Raw genomic sequence first — 15804 nt, 5'->3', positions numbered from 1 at the left:
ATTTTCTCATTGTGTCTTCCCCTCTCATTGCTTTATTTTGAATAAAACATTTCACAATAAACATAACTGATGCTTTCCTTTTGATGGTCCCTCTGTTGGGCATATTGTATATGAGCCATGACAATTAGTTTTACAACATTTATTCATGTTTGTTGATATGTTTTATCATAACTAATTTTCCCTCCCTTATCTAGATTCCCCAGCTTTCAGACAGGTGGACACTTAATAAACCATACCCAAGGGATGTATCAAGTACTTCTTAGACATTCTCTCAGATCCTTGAGGTCTCATTTTGCCTAGGGATTTGCAATAGGTTCTGCCAGAGGCACCACTGTGACAACTGATGTCCATGGTCTATCTCCTGCTAAGCTCAAGAGGTCACTGGTTTCCAAGTTTATCTATACAATTAATGCACTCCATCAAGTTCTTTTTTTTTTTTTTAATATTAACAAACTTATTTTAAAGTTTATATGGAGAGGCAAAGACTCACAATAGTCAACATAGTGTTGAAGGAGAACAAAGACTGAGGACTGACTTCAAAGTTTACCATAAGGATGGGGCGCCTGGTTGGCTCAGTGGGTTAAGCTTCTGCCTTTGGCTCAGGTCATGATCCCAGGGGCCTGGGATCAAGTCCTGTATTGGGCTCTCTGCTCAGCAGGGAGCCTGCTTCTCCTCATTTCTCTCTCTGTCTGTCTCTCTGCCTATTTGTGATCTCTCTCTCTGTCAAATAAATAAATAAAATCTTTAAAAAAAGTATACCATAACGATAATTGGAAGCAAGATATTGTAATACCACAGAAAGACTAGATTAAAGGAACAGAATATATATTATCAATTATATTTTATATTTAATATAAAAGCAAATCAATACAAGAGAGCAAAATACAACCTTTTAAACAAATGGTTCTGGAGTAATGGTGAAGCTAAATGTAAAAATATAAAATAAAAATAAAATAAATAATAAAATAAAATAAATCCAGGCAGATATCATACACTCTTCACAAAAATTAACTCAGATTAAATTATAAACCTAAACATGAAACATGTAGAAGGTAATATAGAAGAAAATTTAAATGACCTTGGTTTTGGAAATAACTTTAGCTACAAAAGCACAAGCACTGAATTTAAAAATGTCTACTCTGTGAAACAATGCCAAGAGAATGAAAAGGCAAAGCACAGACTGTGAGAAAAAATTTGCAAAATACACATCTGGCAAAGGACAGTTAATCAAAAAGACACAAAGACCCCTTAAAACTCAACAATCGTGGAAAAACCTGATTAAAAATGAGCCAAAGACCTTAGCAGATACCTCACAAAAGAAAATATTACAGATGGCAAATAAGCATATAAAAAGATGCTTCACATCATATGTCATCAGGAAAATGCAAATTAAAACAAAAAAGAGACACCAGTACATACCCAGAATCCAGAACACTGACAACAGAACACGAAATGTTGGTGAGGATGTGGAGCAACAGGAATGTTCTTCCATGTCTATTGAGAATAAAGAATGGAAAACAACTTGGCAGTTTCTTACAAAACTAAACATATTCTTGCCAGATGATTCAGCAGTAGCAGTTCTTGGTATTTATCCAAAGAAGATGAAACCTATACCCACAAAGATGTCTATAGCAGTTTTATTCATTACTGACAAAAGCTTGGAAGCAACCAAGATATCCTTTCATAGGTGAAAGTTCAAATAAAGTGTAGTACATGCAAACAATGGAATCTTATTTAATGCTAGAGAAATGAATTACCAAGCCATGAAAAGATATGGATATAAATATTTAATAAATATTTGATTTTAGGCTTCTACCAGTCTATCAATAGTATTAGTATATTTTAACAGTGAATGCTCAGCATTCACGAATTTACCTAATAAAATATTTGGGGTTCAATATTTTAAATACTTCAACCTCTATGATTATATTCCTAATAATTTTGAATTGGGGTAAATAAACCTTAATTTTTTGTAACTTGTTTCTTATTGCAAAAGAGCTCAATGAAATTTTAGAAAATAAAAATTTACAAAAAAAAAGTTTAGTTTACTATTGCCAAATAATTTAAAACTTTACCTTATATTCAAATACATATATTTTTCTAAATGGATTTATAGGCTACTAAAACCAAAAACTTTTAGTTATCCTAGATTTCATATCATGCCATCAATGCCAGAAAGCCATCTGGCGATGACTTGTCTTAAATAGAGTTAAGATGGGTGTTATTACAATGCAAGATGGAAACAAAGATAGTATAACAATTGAGTGTTACATAACTTTTCTGTTTTGATCAAGTTACTAATCTACAAAAGGCTTTTATCGGTGACACACTTGGGAATTTAACAAAACTTTTAAACTAGCATGTGCGACTCATTCCTAGAAAACAACACAATCAATAACACTTTCTTTAGATGAAATCATGACTATTTCTCCATTTGAATAAAAAAGGGAGCAACCCCAATAAGTTTATTGAACATGAAAAGTTGAAATGCTATAATGCTCCTTAGGAATTAAATGGTCCAGTCATGAATTACAAAAAAAGGATATAAATTACCAAAGTGATTGTATAATTGGAATGTACAACTGCCCATTATCGTTCAATAGTGTAGGCTTGTACAAGAACTCTATAAAAGAACTCCACTTCTAAACCGTGGAAAATATGTTCCCTTTCCCCCTATATACAACTATTAAGCCATTCATTTAGCTTTTAAAATATCCACTTAATACAGGCTTTTTACTCATTTGCACAAACACCCAGGAAGTGAAGGAGGGTGTTATACAAATATTAAAGGAAAAGATTGCTCTAGGCAGAGCAAGTAAGTATATAGACTTTGTGTGAACAGCTGGTCTGTTACTTTTGAGGAAAAACAAGGAGGCCAATGAGGAGTTCATAGTGGTGGAGAGAGGAAGAACGTATTGATGTATGACCCTCTAGTACATTGAAACGCCTTCAGTTTTTATTTAATATGAAAGGGGAATATACCAAAAGACTTTCAACAGCAGAATAAAATCATCTGACTTGATTTTTAGGTTAAGTTGCTGTACCAAAATAAATTTGCAGGGAGAAAGGAGTGCAGTATGTGTGGAAGTGGGGTTATCCATCAAGTCAATAATTCAGGAACATATGATGGTGTTTTTAGCATACTGGGTGGTAATAGAAGTGGTGAGGTATGGTTTTTATTTTGTATCTATTTTGATGGTGAATATTCTGGTGAACAGGATGGGGTATGTGCAGGACAGACAATATCAACATTTATTAAACCTGCACAAACAGAAGGGTGGAGTCTTCATTCCCTGATATGGAGAGAATTCTGAGTTCAAATGTTCTTTCTGATTAAATGGCATAGTGATGATGAGGATTTAGTCAGACAGTGAAAGAGAGCAGTAAGCATAGTGTTAAGCGGTAAGACATTATAATACATTTGAACATCAAAAAAAGTTGTGTTGGATCACCCGTTTATGTGAGTAAATAAATAAATAAAGCTTCCTGGGGTTCTGATAGAGGTAAAGAAGACTACTATATGATCCAAAGGGGCACGTGCACCAAATGTTGATAGCAGCAATATCCACAATAGCCAAACTATGGAAAGAACCTAGATGCCCATCAACAAATGAATGGTATATATTTCAAATTCAAGTCAGAGATGAAAGAAACATCTGGACTCTGTCCTCAGGTACAGGCAGTATTCTGAACTGAGGCTAGAACCAGAGACCATTCTAATGAAAGGCCTCCACAGGTGGGCTCCGACTCAGTTTCCTGTATGTATATTCATTCATGAAATCGCTCTGCGGGTCAACATGCAGAACAAAACCATTTAATAAAAGTGACAATGAGGAGAGGAAAGGGAGGCCAGAAGGCTTGTGAATGTGGAGAGAGGAGGAGCCAGGGGAGGAGGGGGGAGGGGCGGCGGAAAAACTGAGAATGCCTCCCTGTGCTCCTTGCTGCCAGGGAGGTCTGAGGGACTAGTTTCTACCTGGGATCCCAAGTCCAGTACAAAAGTGGCGGGGCCACAGCTCGGGATGAGGGAAGGGGGTCCTCGGCACACGCGCGTGAAGGTGCCAAACGAAGGGGGCTATTGCGCTCGCTGCGGGGGGCACCTCGCCTGGCTCCATCCCCGGCCCGACCCCGTGGGGACCCGGGTGTGGCGCGTCGTCCGGGGTGGTCCCGCTGCCCCGGGGGTCGCGGGAGGCTGGGTCCCGACACCCCCGCGAGCTCGCGGCCCGCGCTTTCTGCTCCAGGTGAGGGCGCAGCGCGGTGTCACTTTACCTGCTCGCAGAGGGTCGTCCTGAGAAGCCATGGGGCAGGGCGGGGCAGCGGGCCGTGGGAGCGGGACAGTGCGGCCTCAGGAGCTGGGCTGGAGCGCGGGAGTGCGGGTGTCCTGCAGTGCGGACTGGGCTGCAGCAGAGCACAGCGGAGCTGCGCCCCTCCTCTTCCAGATCCTCCACCTCCTCTCAGACTCTCCGCTGCGTCCTCCTCAGCTAGCTCACTCCCGGATTCTGCAATTAGCAAAGCCCCTTCTCCGGACCGCCCACACCCTCGCCCACCTCCCCCTCCGTCCTGAGGCACGGGCCCAGGGCACGGGCACCGGGAAAGCCCGGGGGCTTGCGAGGGTGGCCAGCGCCAGCGCTGAGCGGCCTCCTAGCCTGGCTCCCCGAGCGGGTGTCCACCTGCTGCCTGGCTGCAAAAAGATCATCAGCCCTAAACCCCGGCTGCACTCTCGGGTCACTTCGCTGGCTTCCTGATTGTGCCCAAAGCCGGGAACCAGCTTCCCCAGCACAGGCCTGGGCTGAGATGCTTGCCCGCGATCTGTTTAAGCAGTCTCCTCCTCTCCAGGCAGAGTCCGCCATTGCATGATGGCACCCACGAATCACTTAGACCTGGATGTTTTGGTTTTTTGTTTCTTTTTTGGTTATTGGTTATTACATGACCTCCATGGTAGGGGATCCACAAAGGGAGTGAAAAGAGGACGCCTGATGCATACGCATATGGCCATTCTAGAAAAAGAGCTTGGGGTTCTCTGGGAAGCGCGGCATTGGTCCTTGTGCTATGGTTTTGCTGCATCAAATAGTTCCTTCTTCTTCAAATATAAATATATAAATATATTGATCAAGTCACTCGCATGTCTTAGGAGAATGTCATACCTTTAGTAGCAAACTTGAAATCTTGGACATTGGTTTTGATTTTTGTTTTGGTTTGATTTGGTTTGGTTTTTGTAATTTTAAAAATCCCTCCAGCCCTTGGCTGTGTCTGACCTGAGTGCTTTCTGCTGTTTCTGCAACAAAACTGTCAGGGCAGCGAAAACTCTCATTGTTTACACTGGCGCCCCCTTCTGAACACTTTGTTAATAAAAAGCTTTTTTTTTTTTTTTTGTTTTGGCTATTGTAAATGTGAAACAACAATGAGGTATTTCAAAGAGGTGAACCACAGGTAAATTTCTCTAAGTGTGGGTGAGGGTTACTCAAAAAGGAACTTGACAAGGCTTTTAAAGATACCGACAATCATTATAACATAACGTGACTGATTGTAACCCTGCTCTTAACTGGGCAAAGACTTGTTGGCTTCCAAGAAAGACGAACATAGTTGAGATGGTTCTAGCGGCCTTCTAGCACAGGGTCTCATGAGGCAGGGATTCTAGCCACTGGCTGTGCAAGGCATGAGGCCTGTTAGTGATTCTATTTTTTCCTCTGCAGAATGGGTCTTTCTACATTCCAGGTCCTTTCTACCCCAATAAATAATGCGGCGATTCTCTCAGTGAGTTGTACTTTTGGTTTAAACAGCCAACTGTCTCTTAAAAAGGACTTTTGTTTAAAGTCCTTTAAAAAAAAAAGTCCTTTCAAAAAATTTTTTTTTACTTTTTATTTTTAAATCGCATATGTTTACTCTGATCCTGGAACTTTGTCATTTTGACCTCCTCTGCTGATTAAAATATTCTTCATCATCAGCACCTACTGCTCTCCTCTCCTGGTGGTCTCTCCGGAAGGGGTCTTCTCTAGCTCTTCTAGCAGAGGATGGACACTTCCCCTCTACCCCTGTTACCGGACCAACCTTACCTATCCTGCAGGGTCAGGTCGGCCTGGCCTTTTATCTGTTGTTCTCTTCTGAGTGGTTAGATTTCATAGACACCGTGGTTTGCTTTTGTCAGGATTTACCCTGGACTATCAAAACCCTTTTCTTGTGCCAGTGAAGCCTAAGAAACAGTCCTGATGAGAGAACCAGGAACTCGAACAGATCATATTTATCCTGAATGTTCCGTCCAAAATGAAGAATACATTTCTGAGGAGCCTCAAGATCTCTCAGAAGGGAAGTTTCACCAACTCTGTCATGTAGGGGCATCAATTCTGATTCTGTGTCAATTTTCCTACCTTCCCAGCTAGTAATTCTCTTTCTCAGAAAGCCCACTCTCAACCGTTTCCTCTCTCAAAGGCAGTTGCTCTTAGAGTCTGCACATGGCACTTGGGGCCTGCTGGTCGTTGACTACTGCTCTCTGTACCTTGGGTCTACCAGCTGCGGGGCATCAAGATGAGAACGTCTCTTGTTCTAAGACTTAATATAGTTTGGGGCACATGGTAAGCAATAATCACTTTTTTAGTTGATCCAAGTGTTCGACCTTTCTTAATTATTCTAGTACCACAGTTTACTTGTTCTAAGATTTGTCCTCCCCCCTCATTCTAATATCTCTTGCACTTGATGACATATCCTAGTTTAACTTAAGACAGCATTTCTCTTTCTTAGTCGAACATAAACTATAGTGCATCTTACCCTTGATGAAAGCTAGGTTGCAATTAAATACCCTATTATGGTTACGATTCTGATATTTGAAATCCTCCGGTAGCTCCCTGTGCCCCCACAGTGTAGTAGTTCACCTCCTCGGCATAGTATACAAACCATCTCACCCCCAGAGTTAACCCCGGGGCCTAGTCTCCATCCCCAGGTGATGCTGCCATATCAGCTGTCCATTGTCATGAACTTGCTGTAGTTTCCCGAATGCACTGTGCTGCCTCCTGGCACTTTGAAACTTGACACACTCATCCTCATTCTTTGCTTTGCCCTTGTCTATCACCTCCCCTCAAAATCTGTTCCTAAGTGCCTTTTCCCAGCTCCAACCTACCCTTGGCAGTCTTTTATCTCCCTGTGGTAAAACCTGTCACACTGCACCATGGACATGTCCGTTGTCCTCCTGAGAAGAGAAAAGGGACAGTGAGGGCCCCCCAGCATTTGCAGCTCTAGTGCAGAGCCCCATGCCTGGCTTGCAGGAAATGCCAGATCATGAAGACAAACGGAGATCATCCTCTGGCTAAAACCAGCTCTTCTTTGCCTACCGCAGGGTTGGATCAATAAAGAGCAGCCAGTTATTATTGCTGTTTTTCTAGGGATTTTTTACCCATATATTTCCCAGGTCTTGACTCTTTTTATAGCACTTTAATTCAGGCTTCAACCACTTCTTAGTCTGATCAGGTGAAATCATTTTCTTTCCCATAGCCTCGGTGTATTTCACACCTAGTGAATCTTTTTTGAAAGATCTTATTTACCCATTGAACGATCACAAGTAGGTAGAGAGGCAGGCAGATATGGGGGGGGGGAAGCAAGCTCCCCGCTGAGCAGAGAGCCCGATGTGGGGCTCCATCCCAGGACCCGGAAATCATGACCTGAGCCGAAGGCAGAGGCCTAAACCACTGAGCCACCCAGGAGCCCCCATCCTGGTAATTTTTAATCAACGTGGATTTGCTGCATCAAATAGTTCCTTCTTCTTCAAATATAAATATATAAATATATTGATCAAGTCACTCGCATGTCTTAGGAGAATGTCATACCTTTAGTAACAAACTTGAAATCTTGGACATTGGTTTTGATTTTTGTTTTGGTTTGATTTGGTTTTGTTTTTGTAATTTTAAAAATCCCTCCAGCCCTTGGCTGTGTCTGACCTGAGGGCTTTCTGCGGTTTCTGCAACAAAACTGTCAGGGCAGCGAAAACTCTCATTGTTTACAGTGGCGCCCCCTTCTGAACACTTTGTTAAGAAAAAGCTTTTTTTTTTTTTTTTTTTTTTTTTTTTGGCTATTGTAAATGTGAAACAACAATGAGGTATTTCAAAGAGGTGAACCACACCCTTTCTCTAAGGGTGGGGTAAGGGTTACTCAAAAAGGAACTTGACAAGGCTTTTAAAGATACCGACAATCATTATAACATAACGTGACTGATTGTTACCGTGCTCTTAACTGGGCAAAGACTTGTTGGCTTCCAAGAAAGACGAACATAGTTGAGATGGTTCTAGCGGCCTTCTAGCACAGGGTCTCATGAGGCAGGGATTCTAGCCACTGGCTGTGCAAGGCATGAGGACTGCTAGTGATTCTATTTTTTCCTCTGCAGAATGGGTCTTTCTACATTCCAGGTCCTTTCTACCCCAATAAATAATGCGGCGATTCTCTCAGTGAGTTGTACTTTTGGTTTAAACAGCCAACTGTCTCTTAAAAAGGACTTTTGTTTAAAGTCCTTTAAAAAAAAAGTCCTTTCAAAAAAATTTTTTTTACTTTTTATTTTTAAATCGCATATGTTTACTCTGATCCTGGAACTTTGTCATTTTGACCTTCTCTGCTGATTAAAATATTCTTCATCATCAGCACCTACTGCTCTCCTCTCCTGGTGGTCTCTCCGGAAGGGGTCTTCTCTAGCTCTTCTAGCAGAGGATGGGCACTTCCCCTCTACCCCTGTTGCCAGACCAACCTTACCTGTCCTGCAGGGTCAGGTCGGCCTGGCCTTATATCTGTTGTTCTTTTCTGAGTGGTTAGTTTTTCATAGATAACGTGCTTTGCTTTTGTCAGGATTTACCCTGGACTATCAAAACCCTTATCTTGTGCCAGTGAATCCTAAGAAACAGACCTGATGAGAGAACCAGGAACTCGAACAGATCATATTTATCCTGAATGTTCCGTCCAAAATGAAGAATACATTTCTGAGGAGCCTCAAGATGTCTTAGAAGGGAAGTTTCACCAACTCTGTCACGTAGGGGCATCAATTCTGATTCTGTGTCAATTTTCCTACTTTCCCAGCTAGTAATTCTCTTCCTCAGAAAGCCCACTCTCAACCGTTTCCTCTCTCAAAGGCAGTTGCTCTTAGAGTCTGCACATGGCACTTGGGGCCTGCTTGTTGTTGGCTACTGCCCTCTGTACCTTGGGTCTACCAGCTGCGGGGCATCAAGATGAAATCGTCTCTTGTTCTAAGACTTAATATAGTTTGGGGCACATGGTAAGCAATAATCACTTTTTTAGTTGATCCAAGTGTTCGACCTTTCTTAATTATTCTAGTACCACAGTTTACTTGTTCTAAGATTTGTCCTCCCCCCCCCCATTCTAATAACTCTTGCACTTGATGACATATCCTAGTTTAACTGACAGCATTTCTCTTTCTTAGTCGAACATAAACTATAGTGCATCTTACCCTTGATGAAAGCTAGGTTGCATTTAAATACTCTATTATGGTTACGATTCTGATTTTTGAAATCCTCCGGTAGCTCCCTGTGCCCCCACAGTGTAGTACCTCACCTTCTCGGCATAGTATACAAACCAGCTCACCCCCAGTGTTAACCCCGGGGCTCAGCCTCCATCCCCAGGTGATGCTGCCAGATCAGCTGCCCGTTGTCCTGAACTTGCTGTAGATTCCCGAATGCACTGTGCTGCCTCCTGGCACTTTGAAAGTGACACACTCATCCCCATTCTTCGCTTTGCCCTTGTCTATCACCTCCCCTCAAAATCTGTTCCTAAGTGCCTTTTCCCAGCTCCAACCTACCCTTGGCAGTCTTTTATCTCCCTGTGGTAAAACCTGTCACACTGCACCATGGACATGCCCATTGTCCCCCTGAGAAGAGAAAAGGGACAGTGAGGGCCCGCCAGCATTTGCAGCTCTAGTGCAGAGCCCCATGCCTGGCTTGCAGGAAATGCCAGATCATGAAGACAAACGGAGATCATCCTCTGGCTAAAACCAGCTCTTCTTTGCCTACCGCAGGATCTGCTTCAATACAGAGCAGCCCGTTATTATTGCTGTTTTTCTAGGGATTTTTTACCCATATATTTCCCAGGTCTTGACTCTTTTTGTAGCACTTTAATTCAGGCTTCAACCACTTCCTAGTCAGATCAGGTGAAATCATTTTCCTTCCCAGAGCCTCGGTGTATTTCACACCTAGTGAATCTTTTTTGAAAGATCTTATTTACCCATTTGACAGATCAAAAGTAGGTAGAGAGGCAGGCAGAGAGAGGGGTGGGGGAGCAGGCTCCCCGCTGAGCAGAGAGCCCGATGTGGGGCTCCATCCTAGGACCCTGAAATCATGACCTGAGCCGAAGGCAGAGGCCTAAACCACTGAGCCACCCAGGAGCCCCCATATCTCGTAATTTTTAATCAACGTGCAAAAAGTATTGTACATATTTATGAAGTTCAAACAAATTCTGTGAAACCGTAGATGGACTTAAAGATACTATTATGTATCAAATATTGTAAAAATTAAGCAAGGAAATAGCAAACATAAAATAACCAAAGCATACAAACTTGGGTAGATACAATAGGTGTGATCATGTTCTACTTCATAAAGAGATGAGTTAATAGATAAATAGAAGTACCTAGACTTTTTAGACGTTAATAAAACTTTGCCTCTTATTTCGTAGCTATATAAAATATATGGTTTTCTAACAAAAACGCTTATCTTAAAAATATTTAAAAATAAATTTCAGGCTACTCATAAGGTTCTATTTACTTTTCCACTGAAGGAAAAGCTGGTTGTTGTAGTTGTAGTTGTTTGTTTGTTTTAGTCTCCTCCTAGTTTTTATTATTATAATGTGGAATGAGGAATGTTAAATTGAAAAGTGAATTATTTTATAGACAAAATTCATTACTTGATTCACTTCCTGGTACAGCAGATGGAACTCCTGAAAACATGCCCTTTTGCCTTACAGAAGAGTAACAGTTATGCTTACTTCTGAAACATGCTTGGTGGTGGCCCTAAATAGTGACACCATACTAAACATTTTGAATATTTGCAATTAATTTTCATAGTCATAGGGCTCCAAAAGGCACTGCTAGTCTCTTAGTAGGTATTTCAATAAAGCTAAAAGTTGCCTGACTGTTTAAAAATATTAACAAGGCACAAAACATGGCAGAAGTATTGTCCTCAGATATTATTTTTTTCCATATGCTCCTGATTCCAGACATGACACGTTATTTTTTAAAATTTTTTTATAAAAGATTTTATTTATTTCCTTGACAGAGATCACAAGTAGGCAGGGTCAGGCAGAGTGAGAGGGGGGAAGCAGGCTCCCTGATGAGCTGAGGGCCCGATGTGGGACTCGATCCAAGGATTCTGGGATCATGACCTGAGCCGAAGGCAGAGGCTTTAACCCACTGAGCCACCCAGGTGCCCCCATGACAAGTTTTTTTTTTTTTTAAAGATTTTATTTATTTATTTGACAGAGAGAGAGATTACAAGTAGGCAGAGAGGCAGGCAAAGAGAGAGAGGAGGTAGCAGGCTCCCCGTTGAGCAGAGAGCCCAATGTGGGGCTCCATCCCAGGACCCTGAGATCATGACCTGAGCTGAAGGCAGCGGCTTAACCCACAAGCCACCCAGGAACCCGACAAGTTATTTTTGATAGATATATATAGAATGTATTTTCCAGTTATAAGAAAAATGGTTCTGCTCTTTTTAACCTTTTTTAAAAATTACATAATTTTTTTAAATTTAAATTTCATTTTTTAATGTTTTACCTTTCTTTTCTTTTTTTAAAAAAGATTTTATTTATTTATTTGACAGACAGAGATCACAAGTCGGCAGAGAGACAGGCAGAGAGAGAGGGAGAGAGAAGCAGGCTTCCTGCAGAGCAGAGAGCCCGATGCAGGGCTCAATTCCAGGACCCTGAGATCATGACCCAAGCCGAAGGCAGCAGCCCAAACCACTGAGCCACCCAGGCACCCCAATGTTTTGCTTTTCAATATACTACTTAGAATATAAACCCTATTCCATTTTGTAAGAAGGTTACCATTTAAAAAATGGTAATTTTCTCATTGTGTCTTCCCCTCTCATTGCTTTATTTTGAATAAAACATTTCACAATAAACATAACTGATGCTTTCCTTTTGATGGTCCCTCTGTTGGGCATATTGTATATGAGCCATGACAATTAGTTTTACAACATTTCTTCATGTTTGTTGATATGTTTTATCATAACTAATTTTCCCTCCCTTATCTAGATTCCCCAGCTTTCAGACAGGTGGACACTTAATAAACCATACCCAAGGGATGTATCAAGTACTTCTTAGACATTCTCTCAGATCCTTGAGGTCTCATTTTGCCTAGGGATTTGCAATAGGTTCTGCCAGAGGCACCACTGTGACAACTGATGTCCATGGTCTATCTCCTGCTAAGCTCAAGAGGTCACTGGTTTCCAAGTTTATCTATACAATTAATGCACTCCATCAAGTTCTTTTTTTTTTTTTTAATATTAACAAACTTATTTTAAAGTTTATATGGAGAGGCAAAGACTCACAATAGTCAACATAGTGTTGAAGGAGAACAAAGACTGAGGACTGACTTCAAAGTTTACCATAAGGATGGGGCGCCTGGTTGGCTCAGTGGGTTAAGCTTCTGCCTTTGGCTCAGGTCATGATCCCAGGGGCCTGGGATCAAGTCCCGTATTGGGCTCTCTGCTCAGCAGGGAGCCTGCTTCTCCTCATTTCTCTCTCTGTCTGTCTCTCTGCCTATTTGTGATCTCTCTCTCTGTCAAATAAATAAATAAAATCTTTAAAAAAAGTATACCATAACGATAATTGGAAGCAAGATATTGTAATACCACAGAAAGACTAGATTAAAGGAACAGAATATATATTATCAATTATATTTTATATTTAATATAAAAGCAAATCAATACAAGAGAGCAAAATACAACCTTTTAAACAAATGGTTCTGGAGTAATGGTGAAGCTAAATGTAAAAATATAAAATAAAAATAAAATAAATAATAAAATAAAATAAATCCAGGCAGATATCATACACTCTTCACAAAAATTAACTCAGATTAAATTATAAACCTAAACATGAAACATGTAGAAGGTAATATAGAAGAAAATTTAAATGACCTTGGTTTTGGAAATAACTTTAGCTACAAAAGCACAAGCACTGAATTTAAAAATGTCTACTCTGTGAAACAATGCCAAGAGAATGAAAAGGCAAAGCACAGACTGTGAGAAAAAATTTGCAAAATACACATCTGGCAAAGGACAGTTAATCAAAAAGACACAAAGACCCCTTAAAACTCAACAATCGTGGAAAAACCTGATTAAAAATGAGCCAAAGACCTTAGCAGATACCTCACAAAAGAAAATATTACAGATGGCAAATAAGCATATAAAAAGATGCTTCACATCATATGTCATCAGGAAAATGCAAATTAAAACAAAAAAGAGACACCAGTACATACCCAGAATCCAGAACACTGACAACAGAACACGAAATGTTGGTGAGGATGTGGAGCAACAGGAATGTTCTTCCATGTCTATTGAGAATAAAGAATGGAAAACAACTTGGCAGTTTCTTACAAAACTAAACATATTCTTGCCAGATGATTCAGCAGTAGCAGTTCTTGGTATTTATCCAAAGAAGATGAAACCTATACCCACAAAGATGTCTATAGCAGTTTTATTCATTACTGACAAAAGCTTGGAAGCAACCAAGATATCCTTTCATAGGTGAAAGTTCAAATAAAGTGTAGTACATGCAAACAATGGAATCTTATTTAATGCTAGAGAAATGAATTACCAAGCCATGAAAAGATATGGATATAAATATTTAATAAATATTTGATTTTAGGCTTCTACCAGTCTATCAATAGTATTAGTATATTTTAACAGTGAATGCTCAGCATTCACGAATTTACCTAATAAAATATTTGGGGTTCAATATTTTAAATACTTCAACCTCTATGATTATATTCCTAATAATTTTGAATTGGGGTAAATAAACCTTAATTTTTTGTAACTTGTTTCTTATTGCAAAAGAGCTCAATGAAATTTTAGAAAATAAAAATTTACAAAAAAAAAGTTTAGTTTACTATTGCCAAATAATTTAAAACTTTACCTTATATTCAAATACATATATTTTTCTAAATGGATTTATAGGCTACTAAAACCAAAAACTTTTAGTTATCCTAGATTTCATATCATGCCATCAATGCCAGAAAGCCATCTGGCGATGACTTGTCTTAAATAGAGTTAAGATGGGTGTTATTACAATGCAAGATGGAAACAAAGATAGTATAACAATTGAGTGTTACATAACTTTTCTGTTTTGATCAAGTTACTAATCTACAAAAGGCTTTTATCGGTGACACACTTGGGAATTTAACAAAACTTTTAAACTAGCATGTGCGACTCATTCCTAGAAAACAACACAATCAATAACACTTTCTTTAGATGAAATCATGACTATTTCTCCATTTGAATAAAAAAGGGAGCAACCCCAATAAGTTTATTGAACATGAAAAGTTGAAATGCTATAATGCTCCAAAGGAATTAAATGGTCCAGTCATGAATTACAAAAAAAGGATATAAATTACCAAAGTGATTGTATAATTGGAATGTACAACTGCCCATTATCGTTCAATAGTGTAGGCTTGTACAAGAACTCTATAAAAGAACTCCACTTCTAAACCGTGGAAAATATGTTCCCTTTCCCCCTATATACAACTATTAAGCCATTCATTTAGCTTTTAAAATATCCACTTAATACAGGCTTTTTACTCATTTGCACAAACACCCAGGAAGTGAAGGAGGGTGTTATACAAATATTAAAGGAAAAGATTGCTCTAGGCAGAGCAAGTAAGTATATAGACTTTGTGTGAACAGCTGGTCTGTTACTTTTGAGGAAAAACAAGGAGGCCAATGAGGAGTTCATAGTGGTGGAGAGAGGAAGAACGTATTGATGTATGACCCTCTAGTACATTGAAACGCCTTCAGTTTTTATTTAATATGAAAGGGGAATATACCAAAAGACTTTCAACAGCAGAATAAAATCATCTGACTTGATTTTTAGGTTAAGTTGCTGTACCAAAATAAATTTGCAGGGAGAAAGGAGTGCAGTATGTGTGGAAGTGGGGTTATCCATCAAGTCAATAATTCAGGAACATATGATGGTGTTTTTAGCATACTGGGTGGTAATAGAAGTGGTGAGGTATGGTTTTTATTTTGTATCTATTTTGATGGTGAATATTCTGGTGAACAGGATGGGGTATGTGCAGGACAGACAATATCAACATTTATTAAACCTGCACAAACAGAAGGGTGGAGTCTTCATTCCCTGATATGGAGAGAATTCTGAGTTCAAATGTTCTTTCTGATTAAATGGCATAGTGATGATGAGGATTTAGTCAGACAGTGAAAGAGAGCAGTAAGCATAGTGTTAAGCGGTAAGACATTATAATACATTTGAACATCAAAAAAAGTTGTGTTGGATCACCCGTTTATGTGAGTAAATAAATAAATAAAGCTTCCTGGGGTTCTGATAGAGGTAAAGAAGACTACTATATGATCCAAAGGGGCACGTGCACCAAATGTTGATAGCAGCAATATCCACAATAGCCAAACTATGGAAAGAACCTAGATGCCCATCAACAAATGAATGGTATATATTTCAAATTCAAGTCAGAGATGAAAGAAACATCTGGACTCTGTCCTCAGGTACAGGCAGTATTCTGAACTGAGGCTAGAACCAGAGACCATTCTAATGAAAGGCCTCCACAGGTGGGCTCCGACTCAGTTTCCTGTATGTATATTCATT

This window comes from Mustela nivalis (genome assembly GCF_964662115.1).
Source record: "Mustela nivalis genome assembly, contig: HAP1_SCAFFOLD_790, whole genome shotgun sequence".
NCBI lineage: Eukaryota > Metazoa > Chordata > Mammalia > Carnivora > Mustelidae > Mustela > Mustela nivalis.
This window is presented reverse-complemented; position numbering follows the sequence as displayed.